The sequence below is a fragment of the Gasterosteus aculeatus genome, chromosome 3, assembly GCF_964276395.1.
Source record: "Gasterosteus aculeatus chromosome 3, fGasAcu3.hap1.1, whole genome shotgun sequence".
Classification (NCBI taxonomy): Eukaryota; Metazoa; Chordata; class Actinopteri; order Perciformes; family Gasterosteidae; genus Gasterosteus; species Gasterosteus aculeatus.
The window spans coordinates 15817922-15837122 of NC_135690.1; the positions used below are offsets into that span (position 1 = coordinate 15817922).

Here is a 19201-nt window from a genome sequence, read left to right on the forward strand (position 1 = left end):
AAGAATAAGGGCACTGCAGTTTACAACTTTGAATTAGTTTCAGTCTCAGTTGCACAAAGCGGAGAGCGAAGGTCAAGAGCAGAGAATTGGACGGTGAACTTGAGGGGAGTGAGGTCAACTGGAGGTCACTTCCACTTCCAAATCAAAGACACAAGCGATAGTGAAGTGATCTTCAAAGGGAAGCAGCAAAGCATAAATGATTCTTGGACTGGCTCCTTAGTCCAGTCATCTGACTTTGTGATGGATACGCACCCCGGTTTATTACCTGGGAATGTTATGCAACTTTTGGTTCATTCAATAGTCTTTTGACAGTTATCAGTTAGTTAAGTCAGTACCTCTGAAGTTCCATAAACCCCAAAAATCACGCTCATAAAGCCGACAGTCATGAACTCTGGATGGTAGGAAGCTTTTTAGTTCTTGGACTGCTCCTTTGTTCTCTTCGCTAGCCAAGCAGTGATGTCCCAGCAGGTGTTTTCCATTAGCCCCCAAAGCGCAGTGACATCACTGTTTGGGGAGTTGATGGACTGAGAACACGATGGAAGGTTTAAATGAAGTCCGATTTGATACAATTTGTAATGTATTGTTGAATGAATGTTCATCATATCCTGTTTTTTAAGTGGTTGTAAAACGTGTGCATCAGTGAATTTACTGTCTGTCAATAAAGGTTCCAGAACGTCTCTGGTGTCCCACTGGGGGACATTTGCTTAGAATCCAGGGTTCAGATAGGAGCAGGACACAAACAAAACTCAATCTACGACACACCAACACAACACAATGCATCACCAAACTAGGGCAGAGGAGGAGAATTCCACAACAAAAAGCACATGTTCAGGGGAGGTGCAAGGCGTGCAGCCCGAGCGCTAAATGCTCGTCAGCAGATTGTCGGCACTCGCGAACGGAGCTGTTTATCTTTTCGTTGGCTGCAACTGTTCTGCTATTCAGAATACAAATGTTTTTGTGAAATTAATTTTCAGGTGTACAAACAAAATGGCAATACTATGCTGCTAAGAACAAGTTAGATTTTCTTTGATTTACTTTGCAGATGAAGCTCAATCACATTGTGCAGAACGGTTTAGCCGTGAGACTGAACCAAGAAGGCAAACTTCACGACTCCATTCAGACCTGACAAAGGCAGCACATACCGGAGCCGCTCTCTGCTTTTACCTTTCACAATAAAAGCCATAGAGATATTATACTCCTTGGCAAGTATTTTCTAATTCGATGCCATTCACTTGTCCTTCCCCCAGACTAATGTCTTCTTTCGGTAAATTTATTTAAGGTTGCTGGGGAAGGAATCCTAACAAAAGGCTTTATGATAAATTAATTTGTGAAATACATTTTTATTGTCATCCAAAACAAACGTTAAAGCCCATTTGTCATCGTCTGGTAACTGTCAGCACACCTCTCTGCATCGGTTGCTGTGGTAACGATGCATCTGTAACTACGTGGCAATGCAAAGAGAATGGATCATTTGCTCATTGATCATCTCCGTCAGTCGGGCTGAAGGAGTCCTGGCCGTGGAGGAGGCCGGGGTCCATGATGCCAGTTGTCCTCCATGTGGTCCCTGGATGTGGTCCTGGATTATGTTGGCTCATTTCAAAGGAATAGAGCGTCCGCACCGACACATGTCTGTAAGAAAAAGAAAAAAAATCCATTTCTGTTTCAAACCACAGTCTCATTTGCCAAAGTTGCATTTCAGATATTATTTTGTTGTTCAAAGTCTACAGAAAACAGACTTTAGATTTCAAGAGTCACCGGTTTGATTCCTCATTGCGTTGTTTACTCGACCGTTCAGCACAAAAACAGCTCCCATAATCAGATCTGCTGCTTCGAGGAGCCACAAGCCGGCAATTACAGAGTATTTCCCCTCCCATAGCGTTCTCCTTCTCTGTTTTACTTGTTTTACCCTCCACCCAGTGGAACAGGCAGATTGCCCCCCCCCCACAGACCCGAGGTGGAGTCAGTGGAAACTTCCATGTGTCTCTTTGTGTGAATGTCCTTTACATAATGTTCTTCCAGCAGGTAAGAACAGTGTGTAATGAGCTGCTCTTAAATATGACGGGTTTTTTGGATCAGCCTCGATCTCACGCGTGCTCACATGCACCAAACCTCTGCCCCCCCCCCCAATTTTGGCCCACAGCACCAAATACACGCCATCATGCCTGCGTTTTCGTTCGCCTGCAACAAGACACGAACACAAATCAAAACCCCAACAGTATTTCCATCTTGCATTTTCATTTTTGCAGAATCAGCGAGAAATTTGTTTAAACTTGTCGATGGGCGAACTTCTCAAGGCCGATACGACAAATAATTTTGCAATGAAGGATAAGGTCTAAACTTTTGATTCTTCAAACTCTTTTTGATCATCATTTATAAAACGCTTTAGTCGCTTTCATTAATCACTGGTATTTGCCCAATAAAAATAAAAATAGTGTTATGTTTGTGTGCTTTCCCTGAGGCTGATTTTCGGGATTTGGGCCCGGCCTCCTGTGTGAAGGAGTAATGAACAGAATACGCTCATATTTATACGTGAATGTGCCAACGATGTGGCAACAGTTCGGGAAAGTCCCTCCTCTATTTCTGCACCGCACGCCTCCACAGAAGAGTTCCGCACAAACAAAACCTTAAAACGTAACATTCCAAAAACGAAAGAATGACAGACTTCCCTCCACGACACCGTCCAAGTGCAAAACGTGCTGTAATATGTGTTTTGAAGAGTTGAGCTGAGGCGAAGGCTCGGTGACTGCTGCAGCGAGTCTGGATTCAATGTTAAGTGCTCTTGTGTGGAATGCCAACCATGCATAAGCCAGTTGTGATTTTTCTAACATGTGAGGGAGGGGCAGCATACTCTTCCAGCCCGGGCATGTGCCACTGTTGCATAACTTCTCAAACCACAGCACGTTGCCGTGCAGAGTGAGCGTGTAAAACATGTTTACATATGTCACACTCTCGTCCGTTGGGTCACGTCCTCGGCGAGGGACGCACAGACGGAACCCGTCGCTCATCGCGACCTGGCTCCTGCAGCTCCTCCTCTGGTACGTGGAGGTCTGCAGCCAGGAGAGCGAAAAGGAGAAAGGAGCGAATGAGCCCCGAAAGGGGGCGGAGCCGAGGAGCCGCCCCGGTCAAGCTGTTTGCCAACAAGACGCAGGGGTTTACGTTTAACCCTCCGTGTCTCCCCCGAAGACGTTCCACGGGGACGTCAGGGGAGGGATCGGTCTGAACCAGTGACCTCACACAAGCAAGGAAAGCAACCCATCACCGCTAAATGCCCCTTGAGTTTATCCCAGGACATCCACAGGCCAAGTTATGGAGGGTTTATGAGAAGATGTGAAGGATCTGTAGAACCTTCAGGGATGGGTACCCAGCTCTTTTATTTTTGGACTGAAATGTTTGAAAAGAAAGTTTTTTATCTCCCTGAGATAATCAAAACTGTTCAAACAGAACCCAATCTGTTGAGGATAAAAAAAGTTGTCTGCCCCCCCCTGCGAGGTCAGGACAAATTGAAGACAGGCTGTGGCCCCCAAAAGGTCGCTGACAGTCATTGAAGGGTCCCGTATACTTTTCCAAAAACCAGACATGCAAGTCTGACTTTGGGTACCTGCTGGTTATACGAGTGTGATATTCAAACGATTGGTGAGCGCCCCGCTGACCCTCGACACTCTCAAACTGCGCCGGCCTTTTTGAAACGACTCCTTCAAAGCCTGTCGAGGTGTGAATCATGTCGAACAGCACCACCCACCATCGTCCCTCCCGATCCTCCCTCCCTTCACCGCGCGACGGTGCCTCGGACCAGATGTTGGCCAGCCCTGGCTCCGGAGGTCAAAGGTCATGGGCTGATAGTGGGGGTCGAGGGGTGTTTTTGTTGGGGGAGTGACATGGCGGCCATTGAACCAGGCCATGTAGCACTTCATCAGCCGAAGATAAACACGCCGCGCCCTCCTCCGACCTTGTGGGGTTTGAATTAGGGCCGCCAGGATGGGAGGTCTGCTAATTGAATTCTGCCGCGACTAATAAATAACAGCTGATCTAAATTATAAGGAGATAATTTGTCCTGTGGCAGCATTCCATTGATTGTGTTTTCGTTATCTGCTTCTTTATTTTTGTGGCATTATCTCTAATATATTTTCCGAGATTTATCTCACAACATAGTTAAGATCATATTACATATGTATTATCACTAAAGAAATCCAGAGTCCACGAACTAACATAGTGGGTAACTTAAAATGACTTTGTGCGAGATGGTAAGTGCTGATGCTGTGCAGATTGGAGTTCACATTGGGGGCATGGATTAAACCAGAAAGGAATGTGCAGGGTGGAGGATCCAGAAAAAGTTCTCAAGTTGCGTCACAAGGCAGCAGACAAATTCTCACCAGACGTTCAACAAAACGTATCATCAGTCTCGGTCAAATTGTGTAGACAAAAAGCAGATCCTTGAAAACTTAACTTCATTTTTTGCATTATTTTTACTGTTTTTCATTTTTCATTTTTTTTTTTTTTACATGACTTTTTCCCATAATACTTTCTTAATATTATTCAACATATTCAAATATTTGGTCTTTTTTTTCTCTTCCAGTTTTTACACATGTTTACGTTTTTTCAAAAAGCAATTTGACTTCACATATTTTACTATACCATATTTATTTAGTATTTTTTCAAAACATTTTTCAACCTAGAATATTTTGACTTTTTTCTTATAACATTTTTTTCCACAACATATTTTGACTTTTTGAACTGTTTTAATTGACCAAACCACTCTTAGGGAATACCATCGACTTCTATATAGACTACATATTAGGGGCTTCCAGGTGGCGGAGGGATGCTGAAGGTTCACTCTTGGGGAAAGTTGTGAAACAATCACGGCCACATAAAAACACTTAGTCGGGGATGGAGAAAACAAGGACAATAATGCTCCGCAGCACGGAGGGAGAAGAGATCAGGGTTAGGATTCCTAAACAATAGCAGTGGAACTGTGAAGCTCAACAGAAGCCGAACCAATCTTGCAGTACGTTTATTGTACTTTTTGATGACAGGCAGCAGAGACAGAGGATGTGGAAAGGCACTGTCGGTGGTTTTTGATGTTGTGAGGAGGTGGGGGGGGGGGGGGGGGGGGCGGCTTTGTGCCAAATGAGAATTGAGATGGTTTTCATTCCCCAGGAAATCTTTTTGATCTATTTCTCTTCTTGTGAGACTCGGAGAGCTTTGCTGTGACTCTCTTGTTGCTTAGTAATGGCCTTGTGTATGTGTACAGTATCTACTACACATCAAACCACATGTGCAGGTGCCGCCTTTTATATTTCCATATTTATATGCATTCATGCCACCCCTGTGTTTGAGTGCACATGTCATCGGAATATGGAAGTGATGCATGTGAAATGCAGCAGATCCGAACCCCAAGACGCAGCATTTATTTCCCATCTATTTAGCCGTTTGGAGCCGATAACGCCCCACGCGGACTCTCACGGGGCCTTCGGCTCCCTCTGCGGCGTCCTGATCAGAAGGCGGCACTCGCTCCATTTAAACCGACGACATCGCTATTCATCATCGGTGTTAGCACCTGTCCAAACCCGTGACCTCATTGCACGGATCGGAGAGGGAGGAAGGGAAAGTGGTCTCAGCGAAGGGAAGAATCCAATTCCCCTCTCCCTGCGTTTCATATGCATTTGTCGTGCATCAAGCAGACAAGTCAACTCCCTCCTCTCCCCCTCCTCTCCCCCGCACGCAGCTCCTCTCTGACCCGGCCGGCTTCCTCCCGACTCGTAAAGAGAGATAAATGAAAACCGCCTCAACCCCCCCCCCCCCCCACCACCGTACCCCCCACCCCCCCTCTCTGTGTCGCTCTTGTCTCCCTGCAAACCAAACTCATTTCCTCCCCCCTGGTGTATCATTGGCGAAAGAATACACACAATATCCAAGTGGAGGTCTGGCGTCTCAGACAAATAGCCGACATTTTTAAAGAAATCCCCCGAATGTGGGAGTGGACCTGCAGATGTTAGAGAGCCATCAGTCCCACAACCGCCCCCCCCCCCCCCACACACAAAAAACACCCCCAAGTTCCCCCACAGCCCCTTGTGAATGCACAAAGGTGCTTGAGCCTCACAGATGTAGTGTGTGTGTGTGTGTGTGTGTGTGTGTGTGTGTGTGTGTGTGTGTGTGTGTGTGTGTGCGTGTGTCATGACGCACATGGAGTTAAACCTATTTCATTGTTACTGTGTAACTATCACATATACACAAGTGCTGTAGTGGTAAAATTAGAGGTGGGTAAACTCTGAATATTGTGATCATACAGACCTCGACAAAGCGTCGCGACTCTTGTAAGGCTGTCCTGGCTATATTGCAGAATTTTATCAGTAAAAGTCATATACAATCAATAAACGCCACTTATAGGAGCGTAAACGCTATTTCCAAAATTCTAGAGGTGCGTAAACGGCGTTTACGTGCGTTTACCCACCACTACAGCCCTGATATACACATAAAAACAGAGGCATGCGCACAACCCTCAAATTCTCTCAACATACACCAACCACCCCCATGCTGCACACACACACACACACACACACACACACACACACACACACACACACACAGTGTGTGTATATACACACTCCCTCATGCTGACAAATGTGCGCACAAAAATAAACTCCCTCCCTCCTTGTGCTTGCTGACACGTGCAGACACACACACACAGACACACACATGGAACTTGGACGTGTCGGGCCTGGCCCTCTGCTTTTCCATTACGGGGCCTGGCAGCCGAGCGGGAGGAGGAGGAGGAGGAGCCCCGATCCGCTAACTCACCGACACACGCCGAGAAATGGAGATTAGACGTTGCATAAGTTTAGGGAAAATTCTGCTGGGGATCAGCAAATCTATTCCAGAAGAGGAGTCCAGATGGCGTTCCTCAGGCTTCGAGGTTGCTTCTCCCGCCAGAGAGCGCTCCTCGGGTTCGTCTACTCGGAGTCGGTCGGGGGCCGCGAGCGGAGAGAATGGAGGCCGAGCTGCGTCCGATCGCCGCAGAAAGCAATTATATCAAATCAGCCTTTTTTTCATGAGCAAACAAACAACACTTCATCATCATCATCATCATAATCAACTCGCATGAAGCGGGAGGGTCAATTCGATGGCTGTTGATTGCGTGATGAGAGGACACGTGAACCAGGCGGGTCCTTATTACAACCCAGAACCCCCCTTTGTCTTTTAGTTTGGGGGCTTTCTAGGGGATTAGGAACAGTCCAAATCGCATCACACCAGGAATCTGTATCCGTCAGCATGTCTTGCATTTTTAGCCACAGCTGAATGCGGAGGAACGTGGACGGACGGACTCGTGCACCACTTCTGGATCCATGTGGGTTTCTCTGCTCCAAACGCTCTCCTCTCTTTGGGCCAGAAGGAGCACAACTAACGTGATGTGCGTCTGCATACTGAAGATACGTACCGCTCGATGATCTACAGACGACTTCTCAGTTGCTGTGTCAAATTATTCTTCCTGTTTAGGACTTTGGAGCATCCAGTTTAATATCATGAAAGCATTGGAGTCACAGATGTAAGATTAGGGTTGTTGAGCGGAGCCTCGATGTATCCGTGAGGTTTCCGCTGTCGCATCTGAAGATGTTCCATTATTTCATTCATTAGAAACTGAAATAGCACATGAGTTTGTTTGTTTGCATTCAAATCATTTCTAATGGTTTGATTTCCAAATGCGGATTCTTGGGTGTGAGCGGATCTAGATTAGATTCTGCATTCAAGAGTTTCAGCTGTTTACATATATCACGGGAGTTTCTCATGATGTTGAGCGTTGATTTAGCCAACGTGGCTTCAAACAGCTCCGTCTGTGACGTGATTTAAGTTTAATCACACAACCTTCATGTGCCGACTCTTTGTTATAACCCCCCCACCCAGTTTGCCGCTGGACGAGGCCCGACACACGAAGTCCGGACCGATTTCACACACGGCAGGCGACTGAAGTCAATAAGCACATTTCCACACACGTCGGAGAGACGCGTCGGACCGGAGACTCGATTAGTCGAATGTCTCTTGTCTTGTTGCAAAGGTAAAGACAGACAGAAAAAGATAAGACACAGTATATTTACACTACTTATCCTTCTGTGTGTATTATTATGCTGTATTTCAGTGGAGACATCCAGTGGTTTCAGAACTCCACCCAACAGGTTTCATTCCAAATACAATATCAGTTACTGCAGAATATTTTGTGGGTTCTTGGCGGGTTTTTAGAACATGAGCAGAATCGTCGTCGCCGGCCTCGCGTTCTTCTCGTCAGCGTGAATTTATGAAGAACACACATTCACTCCGCTGAATGTGTGAACGCTCCAAGCGCGACGACCACGGCGTCCACAGGCAGCGTCTCCATGGTGACCGCAGGTAATGAGTAAGCGTGCCGCAGCACAATCAGCTCACCGGCTCATTAGTGCGTGTTCGTGCAGCTCGACCAGGTGGCGGCGTTGAGCGGCCCGGGCACGCCGGGCGTATGAAAGAGTTACGGGACCGATTCAGACCGCCGACCAATAACGAACTGCAGATTGCTATGGGAACGACGGCGGCCCTGTTCTGTCTGAGCGGCGGGATTCAGAAGCGGGGCGGAACGTTTGTGTTTTTACGCCTCGGCCTTGTGGGCTGAATCGACACGTGGCCTTGGCCTAACTTTGGGTCACAGGGAGGAACATTTAGTCTTTGTCTTTGCTCCAGCCTCCTGTGTGGTAAAGTAACTTCCAGCATGTGTCCCGCCCCCCCCAAAAAGAGAGAGCAGCCTATCCCAGCAGGGCGCCGCGGCTCCCCGACCGGGTTTTTTTATCCGACACTCGTTATGTGCACGTGAGCTGGTGTCTATGACGTATCTCCAAATGAAGCGCGCCATGAGAATTAAATAACAGAGGGTGGGCGAGTAATGTTGAAATAACCCCCCCCCCCTGCGCCATAACTTTACGATAATGGAAATTGTCAGAGGTTTGTAAATGGGTATGGCGAAGCAATTTGGTGCCACGTGTCCCTCCATCCCAAACCCCCCCCCCCACCTCCAGACAATCAGCCGGGGTAATGAAAGTGATAATGGTAATCTTTACGGCCCACCATGCCAACCCCAGAGAAACCAGAGCCCCCCCCCCCCCCCCTCCGACACTGATTTAATTAGCTTTGGTCTCCTTCTCCTCCTGCCTGTCTTCCATCGGCCTCGCCTCTATAAACTATTAATGGCCTCTCAGGCAATTTAGCCTGATCACTCAAACCGCTCGCCATCCGGCTGGCCAGAAAATGTTTGAAGAGATTAGCAAGAGAGGAAAAAAATGCTAGCGCGCCAAAAAAGTGGAACAAACCACAAGTGGAGCAGGCGGGGGGTGTAAAGGGGGGGGGGGGTGGGGGCACGTGAGCTTTATCATAGTCCGGGCACCTTGCTGCCCGGACTATGATAAAGCTCAGTGCTCGTCAGGCTCTCGTTGCCACGCAAAACACACGGCGACATTTCAGAAGATGAACGACCCGCAATCTGGGTTCTTCTCAGGTTTTCTAAAAAGCTGAAACATATTGATGTTTGTCAGTACTGCTCATGGAATGTGTTTGATCAGGGATGCTCGTCAGTCTACATGAATGTTGACTATTTTAATTTAAATGAATATCCATAAAGTCACTTTTACCGGAGAACGTGGCATCGGCCGACTGATTAAGATATTGAAATATTCCTGTGTTTGCAGAACAGAAACTGTCTGTGGTGAAACCCAAGAAGAAATACTGTCTTACAGTTTCCCTCCCACACAAGAAATGAAACACACAATTTACATAAAATATAATTTTAGCTGTTGGGATTTTGGGAGGCAGCCAAAGACACTCAAATAGTTTCAAATAGAAATTAGGAATCAACCAGGACTGAAATCTTATGCATTAACAATTTAATATTCACCAAAGCCAGAATAATTAAATCAGTTAATATCGGAAACAAGTGTGATGATTTAAGTATGACTGACTGACTAACACTGTGTTTAAAGCCTTTACCCAAATTCTGACATATATATCATAAAAAGGAAAAGAGTGACCCTTTGTAAGTGTTACTGGGCGACTACGACAGGAAGTCTGTCCTGTGTGCATCTAATCATCACCGCTCTCGTACTCTTCATCACTGCTCTCGTACTCTTCATCACTGCTCTCGTACTCTTCATCGCATCATCACTTCATTTCCACACGTTCCTTTCTCTCGTATCTGGACAGACGTCATCGCTTAAAACCCTCAATGCTTCCTCTTTCTTACACAACAGCACAATGTAGCAAAAATACGGTTGGTTGAGAATCGTCATCAACCAGAAGTCACTCCCCCCCCCCCACACACACACACACACACAGACACACGCACACAGACACACATGCAACAAAGAGGCCGCCGGGGGCCTCTGCTTTTTATCTCATTGCCGGATCAATGTTACGACAAAAACATATTTTTTTCGCAATGGGCTGCTGAATTGTTCAATTGACAAAAAATATTTATTTTTCTCTGCCTTCTACCATTTCTGCCAAAGGGCATCGCCCCCCCCGCCCAAACCCCCCGTAATGGACGGCCGATGTTTGGGCTAATGGAGTGCGCTTGGCTGACTGTTGTAACAGAAAACATAACATATTAAATTCATGCACGGTGGAGATTGTTAGTCATCTGCAGGTCAATGGCGGCGACGGAAGGGAAAAATGCATTTCACGTCTATGAAGTTGTTTTTATAAAAGGTCCTGAAAGTGAATCCTCTCCCGTCCTCGTCCGTCTCGGCTTCAGCCTCCACAAAAAACTCATTCCGACCCTTTTTTCTTCTTTTTCTTCTTCACCCGAGGCCGGTTCGAGTAATTCAATCAATAGCATCAATTTCAACGTTTGCCCTTCTGGGTTCAGCTCTGGTTTCAGTCTCACGTGTCCAAAAACGAGGCCAACGTGTCCATTTGTCGGCGAGTTAACATTTAAGGATGCCGCGCTCAATTTCTCACCGCGTCTGGCTCTTTTCTGCTCTCCGGTCCAGAGGGACCTCGTGATGCACTGCCTCATGCGTCGATGGCCAAATGAACAAAGTTCCGGCTTTATATTGAACAATACTTTACTGAGCCCCGATGAGTGCTTCCCCGAGGGCATCGGTGCAGTGACGTGATCGCATTACGCCGCACGAGACGCTTAAAATACCGTTTAACGGACAGCTGTGCCCTTGTAGCAAACGGTAAGCATTTTCAGTTGAATTAAAATGAGTAATTTCTACAACTATTCACGATCAAACATAATATATGATAATGGCAATAAATCTCTGGCTCTCTTGTGTTTGAAAGCTCTTAGTGGCCCAGCGTGCGTGGAATTGATAATGGGCTAGTTTGGTATCTATTAACACGGTGACCTCCACGGAGCAGCGTGCCCGGGGACATTAACAGCAGGCCATTTGACAATAATGGGACCTTTAATCTGAGCCAGAGCCAAACACATGAATGACATTTCCCAGCCAGCGTTCCCATTCACAAACAGCAGGCGACCAATCGCAGCGAGGCAGAGTTCAATTAGACAGAAATGAAGCACATCTGTGTTCTCTTTTTTTTTTTTACATTAGCAGCATACAATGATAGATTGACCCCTCGTCTTGTGTTGAAGTGGTTACACTTTCCAAACGCTGTAGCTGTGCTGCGTTGGGATATTTCCACAGCTAGAGGACACACATCCCATCTTAAATGTGTGCTTAAATACTTTTACATACCGAGGAGGCCGATGTGGATGCAGCCTCCACTAACAGCAAACATATTGATTTTATTCATCACAAGTGTTATTCTGATTTAATTGATTTGACAAAATAACAGCATGTAATGACAAATATGAGGAAAATAATGCAGGAAGTGGATAAAATGTTGCAATGTCAGAAAATGTGCTGCAACTATCGTTTGATTTATTTACAATTTATCAATGTTGAACGGAATTGACCCCCACATTCGACGCGGCGTGAGGAAGAAGCAACTAAGAGACCTCGTGTGCCCACAATGAGCCCACGAACAGACAAAACATTATGTTGTTTTAACGTTCAATCCTGCGACGTCTTCCTTTGTGTTTTTCCTGAAATCACTTGTGACATCAAGCCGGAGCAAACGCACAGGAAGTCTGCGCCGGTCGCGAGGGATCCAACAAACAGCAGAGAGCTTCGGACCAAATAGATAAACAAGAAACAGAGCTTGCGTAATATAATTAGGCGATATGCAGCATCCCTGATCACATGACCCGGCTTGCTTGTGGGAAGCAGATGATTCAGTGTCGACCCGCCGTGCCGTTTGACAGACATTTATACGGAGGAGCTCTGCTCGGTGATTGACAGGTCTCCTCTCCTTAAAATGTCATTCTGAAACACATTATGCTTCCAAGAATCCTCCTTCCATTTTCCCTCCTTCAGCCAACGGTCGGCCAGAGAAACGTGAACGCCACGATGCGTTTGACTGTTTTCTGTGTGTGTGTGTGTGTGTGTTTGGAACCAGTCACTGGAACGGCTGTCATGAACTGTGTCAAACAACCGCTCTGCTATTTTTTTTGTTTCTAGCATATCTATATTTTCTTTTTTTCCCTGCCGGGTGTCGTATTCTGCTCCCGGGTGGCGTGACGGCAGAACAAAAGGACAAGTGCTTCTCTTGAGAGCTGCAATTTTGCGCCGCCGATGTTCAGGACTCAAACGCTGAACAATCCGCTGAAGTACAGACTCCAAAAAAACACTCAGGTCGAGAAAAGACCTAAATGCTGCTCAGGCACGAGTCATATTCCACTTCTAAACTGTGTGAGGTAAAAATGAAACGTTTAACTGTTTGAATGCTTCTGTCCGGAGGTTGGAAAAAAAAGACGAGTAAAGATGGCCTCTTAAATCACGAGAAATGTACCAATAACCCAAACAAATACAGAGGTTGCTTGTTTCGCATTGATGTAGTTAAATTTAAGTCGCACTGTATCATGAAACAACAAGCAGCTGTTTGGAACCCTGGTGGTTTATCGTTGAGGTTACCGAGTAATATTTCTCTCTGATGGCGGATCAGTAGAGGAACATACCGGATGTGCAAACAAACATCTCCACCATCAACAATCCTCTGCTGTGGCCTCGCGTCGCGTGTCAGATCGGACACCCGAGACCCTCCGGTGGGAAATCCCTTTCAGAAGGTTCCATTTCAAGGCTTTATTTGAAATGCCGGGATTTAGTCGCCCCCACCCATTCATTCATTTTCTGCTTTGTATGTTTCGATTCCTTGTAATTCCCTTTTCTCACTCCTCATTTCCTTCCCATTACTCACTTCCTCATGAAACTTAGGGACTTTGTCCGAGGCGTCTTCAAAGACGAGAGATTTAGATGTTTGAGGCCCTAGACATGAAAGTCAGAGAGTATCTGCTGCTCACAGCATGAAAGAAGCTAACGGCGCTAACGGCGCTAACAGCCATTACTCCACTATGTCTTTTCAGATGGCTCATTGCTGCTGTGGATAGAAGAAAACATCAGATAAAATATGTTTCTATTGATCTTCCTCACATAAGTAAGCGTTCTTTAGCGTGGGAGCGACATGTTCTGCATAATTATTAATTATGTCAACAAGCAGATTGTCTGGGGTCAATTTAACAAAACGTTGACTTCGCAAGACTCACCGACTTTGAGTCGGAAGGCGGCGTCCTACGACCTTTAGGACACAAATCGCCTGCCGACGAGCGTCCTCCCGTCCAAGCAGGTCGATTGGGTCTTTTTTTAAAAAAAACATTCAATACCGCAGCCGGTTTGCCACAGAACGCAAGTAGTCTTCACTCACTAACACACAGCAGCCGGCACCAGTGGCTGATTACAAAATCTATGGAGGAAAGCATTTCTTTTTCGCCCGCGTCTGAACCGGTATTGATCCAACCGGGGAGTATTTGTTTGAAATGATCCAGATGATTACGTGACCCCGATCACTGTGATTCACGGATAATCAATCAGCCTACATGTTTTTACAAGATAATATTGGATTTTGGAAAGCCCACTCGCATCGGCGTGGAGAAAAAGGAAAGGCGGGGCATAATGAGTTCACGGGGAAATTTATGTATTGAACACTGATTGCATTTTCCAAAACGCGGCCTCGTCCAGCCATCGACGACGGCGAAACGCGATCCCGCATCATTTCTCATAACCGCTGGACTCCCAAAAGCGTTGTTCTGACCATAAACACACAAATGGCCCCATAGTGTGCTCTGCTAAATGAGGTTTATTAACCATTAGGAAACAGCCTCCCAGCCAATATTGAGTGGTATTATAGAGTTAATGCAACGATAGATCACGCGGGCAGAAGAGTCCCCCTCCCTCCATGCGGTGTAAGCGTGTGTGCGTCTGGGGAAGAGCTTCATCTGCAAAGGATTTTCCCGCTCGCTGATTTACCGAATATCTAGACATTTGCGTCCGTATGCCGACGCTGCCTCCAAAAGAAGAGTTCTTTAAAACTCTCTAACGTTCCTCTGGCGAACTTGTGAGTTGGCGATGATGACGGACCGATTAGCCCGACTCGGTATCTTTCGGGGAGCATTAGAAAATCAAGCCGCGGCAGGATGGACGACGCGCTGAGTGTTTTTGCATTATTGATTGGGAATTAATGTGCGGAAGCAGCTGTCATTAAGAGGAGTAAGGAAAGGCCCCAGAAAACCTTAGTAATAGCAATCGGGGGCCATTTAAGAGTCAGCTAGATGGCTGTTAACCACTTAAGGGCCTGAGCAGAGCGCGAGGTGAAGAAACAGGAGGTTAGAAAGAGTTGCCAGATGGATTATCTGATAGTTTGGAGTATTTATTTCTCTCCTAGTTAGAGCCTTTGTTCTTTGCTATTGCAACTGACGATTGCGGTTGAGACATTAAATCAATGCATACTGCGATGGATTATGCCCCATGTGTTGAGTAAGCTTAAATAATATTTCATATAATTGATGGGAAAACGTGATTTTAAGCTGGAATCAAAATCAAAAAACGTATTTCCACAGAAAAAAAAAAATATATATATATATCTATATACAATATATATATACATATATGGAGCCATTCGACACAATGAAAGATTTTTCATAATATGTATTTCTTATATTCAAGAAGAACATTGTTGATCTAATACTCCTATAAATGGCACTTTTAGCACAGTTGTATTACTTCTATCGCTTCTACTCAAGTAATGATTTTAAGCTTCTTTTTTTTTTAAAGAACTGTGGCCCTGCAGCCTCTGATAAGAAATAATGAGAATCAATCATTTGTGTGTGCACAGAAGGCTGCTGAGTTAATCCCCGTCCCGCTGGATTCCTGTAACTCTGTATTGTTCACAGGCCGGGACGAGCCAGCCGAGGAGGCCAAGTTTACGCCCCAACACCTGCCGCCTCATACCTGCTCCTCGTACTGATGCTGCAGCCACTCCACAAGTAGAAGAAAGCCTCCTTCTTAATTTTCTCAGGTTCAACATGCGTGTAAATTCTTCAAACACATGACCACCAGGTGACACAGTAAGTAAGTAGGAGCCAAACGTTTATAGTTAATCATTTGAAAAACTCCACATCAGGTGGCCTCCATCTTTCCAAAGACATCAGTGGATGGAAGCGCAACAAACGGATGTCGAGTGTAACCAAATATCCAGCAACACACAAGCACATACTTTGATGGGGCTTAAAACCCAGACGTGTTTTTGTCTTTTCGAATATCTCCGCTCGCTGCTGCACCACCCACGCATTCCTGAAACATCCAACTGCTGAGACCAGTTCAAAGGCGCCTGTGGGCGGGGAGTTTGCGTAACAGGTGTGTGTGTGTGTGTGTGTGTTTTGTTTCAAACTGCACAGTGGCTGCATTGAGTCCGTGGCCGGCCCCCCATTGAGAAACTGGAAAAACAAAGACGGGCAGATACTTGCAGAGGAGGAGGACTCTGCAGGAGGAATGCACTGTAGTGAGCTGCAGACGTTCGCCTGTGAGGACATGCTCACACACACACACACACACACACACACACACACACACACACACCACTGTAATCCGTCAACACAGGCCTGCGAAACTCCCAAAACATGCGCAGGAGTGGTAAGTCTCACACACACGCATGCGTACGTGATAAACACGGGCTGCCTCTCGTGACATCTGCATTGCTGACATACCAGCAGCACGGCCGTCATTTACTCCTCTGTAATTACACAGCTGGCTGAAGATGCGAAGCTGTAATCTTTATTTCTTTCATTTTTTCGCAAGAGGATACCAGCAGTTACCTGAGCGAGACGAAAACAAAGCTGTGGAAAGAGGAGGATCCTCAGCGACGACCACAACGCGGCAGGTGACCATCATGCACTGGAACGCTCAGGCCTTTATCTTGACAATGTGCGACACATCAATGTTTACGCCGGCGTCCCGGGTCGGACTTTGTATTTATCCTCCTTCCTTGGCTTAATTCTTAACAGATAAATTCCAATTGGTTTCAAATCAAACGGTTCTTTCACTACTAAGCATTGCACCGCTATACAAAGCTACAACACTATATCATACAGCATTGCGTGTGTCTTTGCCCCCCATTAGTTCATTAATTCAATGAAGTCCTTGCGCTCCCCCATTGGCAGGCGATGAGCTACGACGGCGTGCATCGTTTTGCAAGGTTCATCCATCCTCAGCGTATGACCAGCCGGTTGCCCCCCCCCCCCCCCCCCCCCCCTCCAACGCCCCGTCCCATCACCAGGACTAATGCGGCAGCACTCGATGGCTCCGTGACTCGAGTGACGGGCGATGAGTGACGGCCTTTCTTCCCGCAACAGCCCCCCGCCCCGACACACATCATCCCTCTTACTACTTCACCTCCCTCATCCTCAAAATTACCTCCAAACGCTCCAAATCTCCGGATGGGATGGGCGGGGGGGCGGTGGGGGGGGGGGGGGGGGTAGTTGGACGCCTGCATATGTTCATCCGTCTCTGTGCTTTTATTTTCCTAGCATCTGGTCTGTGTCAGCACGAGCGCTCTGAGTGGAAGGAGCAGACGTGGAAGTTTACTTGGTAAAAGTTTGTGATTTTTGATCGAAAATCAAAGAGATCGCGTCGGTTCGACTCAACGAAAACCGAAACCATTTCTGCGCCGAGGTTCTTGCTTCATCCCATGAGAAGAGACCAACCCAAGAACACAAAGACGAGTCAACGTATTCATTCGCGTCGATGCCTGATGTCGGAGGAGACGATGAAGTCCCGTTATCGAAAGCGCCGCCTGGCTCACGTTGATCCTCGTTCCCTATTGGTCTCTTTAAATGAACTTGAATACGATTTGACCAAAAGGCCGACCGAGGACGGGCTGCTTTACCTTGTTGGAGGATATTTCTCCAGGACACATCAGCTCGGTAGATTACACTTGAGTTACTAGAAACAAGTCGTAGTGCAGACGAATCATAGGTAGGCTTGAGATAAGAGGTGAGAGTCTAGGAGAACATAACTCATAATCCTCAAACCTCTGGAGTTTGTCGTTTTCTTTCAGCTCCAGTGTTTCAGGAGCCAAATCACATCTGAACTCTGCTCACAGCACCAAAACATCTCTCCCACTCCGCCCGTCCCCGGCTGCTCTCCGTCATCCCGCCCGGTTGCAGATGGGTTGATCCATCATGTAGTATCACACACACACACACACACACACTCATCTATTTAACACATTCGCACATACGTCCAACACACACGGGCGGGCTCGCCCACAAGAACGTCATTCCAGGGATAGCTTGATCCATCACAGATGCGCCTACACGCCGCGTACACGCGGTGTGTTCGTGCGCCCATTCTTGTCATTCCAGGAGCTTCAACCATCACTCACACACACACACACACACACACACACACACTCACACACACACACTCACACACACACAGGTGATTGTCCGGTGCGTCAGCAGGCCGTTAGGAGCCCTGAACGATGAGCCGAGAGAGACAAGAACTATTAAATCACATTTCATCAAATGTTGAACAGCATTCAAGTGATTCAAGTGATAAGTGTGATTTCCTGTATTAACCCCTTTACAAGGCGTCCACCGGCCCTGCAGCGGTTCTGATAAGTGGACTCGTGTCTTTCTTTTCTCTCGCGCTCTCTACTTGGAACCGAGTCGACCCGTGAAACCCTCCAGCGTCGACGTGTTCCGGGTAACTAACGCGCCTCGTCTGCTGAATACTTGTGTTTCATACCGAGGAGACGTCCGGCTGCTTTTTCTCCACTTAGAGGCAGCGAAGCGTCCAGAAGGAGAATTCTGCTTCCAGAAGACTCAATCCGCCTCACCTACTGCGCTCCCATGAGGCCTCTCCTCTCCATCACCCTCACCCTCCCCCATCCCCTGTACCCCGTCCCCCTCCCACACACACACCAAAACCATCTATTTAATTTTTCAATTTTCATTCTCAGATATCGGTGGCTTTGAAACAGTATTGATGGACAGGGGCGGCGGGCTCGAGTGCTCGGGCCGGAGCGGAGGGCCGCCGAAAAAAGAAAACATCACAAGGTCCTTTCTGCAACGGCGACCCGGCGGCGAGGGGACACGGCGGCAGATGTGCTGTTTGCATGTCCGTCGAAGCGTCGCCACAGTGTTTGCGGGGGAATTCAGCCGGGCGGGTTGACTCGGAGTAGAGTTGTTTTGATTGGCTGTCTAAACGCCCCCGCCGTGGTCAATCACAATATGTTTACGTAATTTGCCGGTATATGGCGTTTTGATGGAGGGAACCCGCTGAGAATATTGATGTGGAGCCGATGGTTTATCCAGCGTGCAGGATGGAGCCTCATGTGGCACAGGAAATTAGTGTGAAGCAGGATGTGCTACACGACTGTGTGAGGGATTATGTTCCCTTATTTCTGCTCCATTATATAGTGAAGGGACAAATCAGTAAAGGACAACACGCAAAGATCTTTCTAGGATTGATCATTGTCATAGTTTTGTAAACACAAAAACATTTTTTTGAGGGGGGGATTTGCTGCGCTTTGTGAAATAGGTTCTACTCGAAGCTTGGTGTCATATGGTGACTTATTATTTTGGACATTAACTGTTGACATAGCAGTGTGTTTCGGGCTCAGATATAGAAAAGCTAACACGACACGATAGCTCGCCGATACTCTTGACCGACACTCGTGTTCGGAACTGTCTCTGTCCCAAGGCTGACCTGGGATTGGAGGATGGGCTGCTCTGTCTCCGCCCCCCGAGGCTGACCTCTGATTGGAGGATGAGCTGCTCTGACTCCGCCCC

At 47.0% G+C, this 19201-nt stretch overlaps 1 long non-coding RNA gene across 1 annotated transcript in view; it reads right to left on the minus strand.

The window, feature by feature from the left end:
- Positions 1-260: 260 nt before the first annotated feature.
- LOC144405545 (uncharacterized) overlaps positions 261-19201 on the minus strand; it is a 49107-nt gene continuing 30166 nt past the window's right edge. Inside the window, exon 3 of the long non-coding RNA XR_013467196.1 lies at positions 261-1629. This is a non-coding gene — a long non-coding RNA (uncharacterized LOC144405545). The remainder of the gene's footprint in view (positions 1630-19201) is intronic.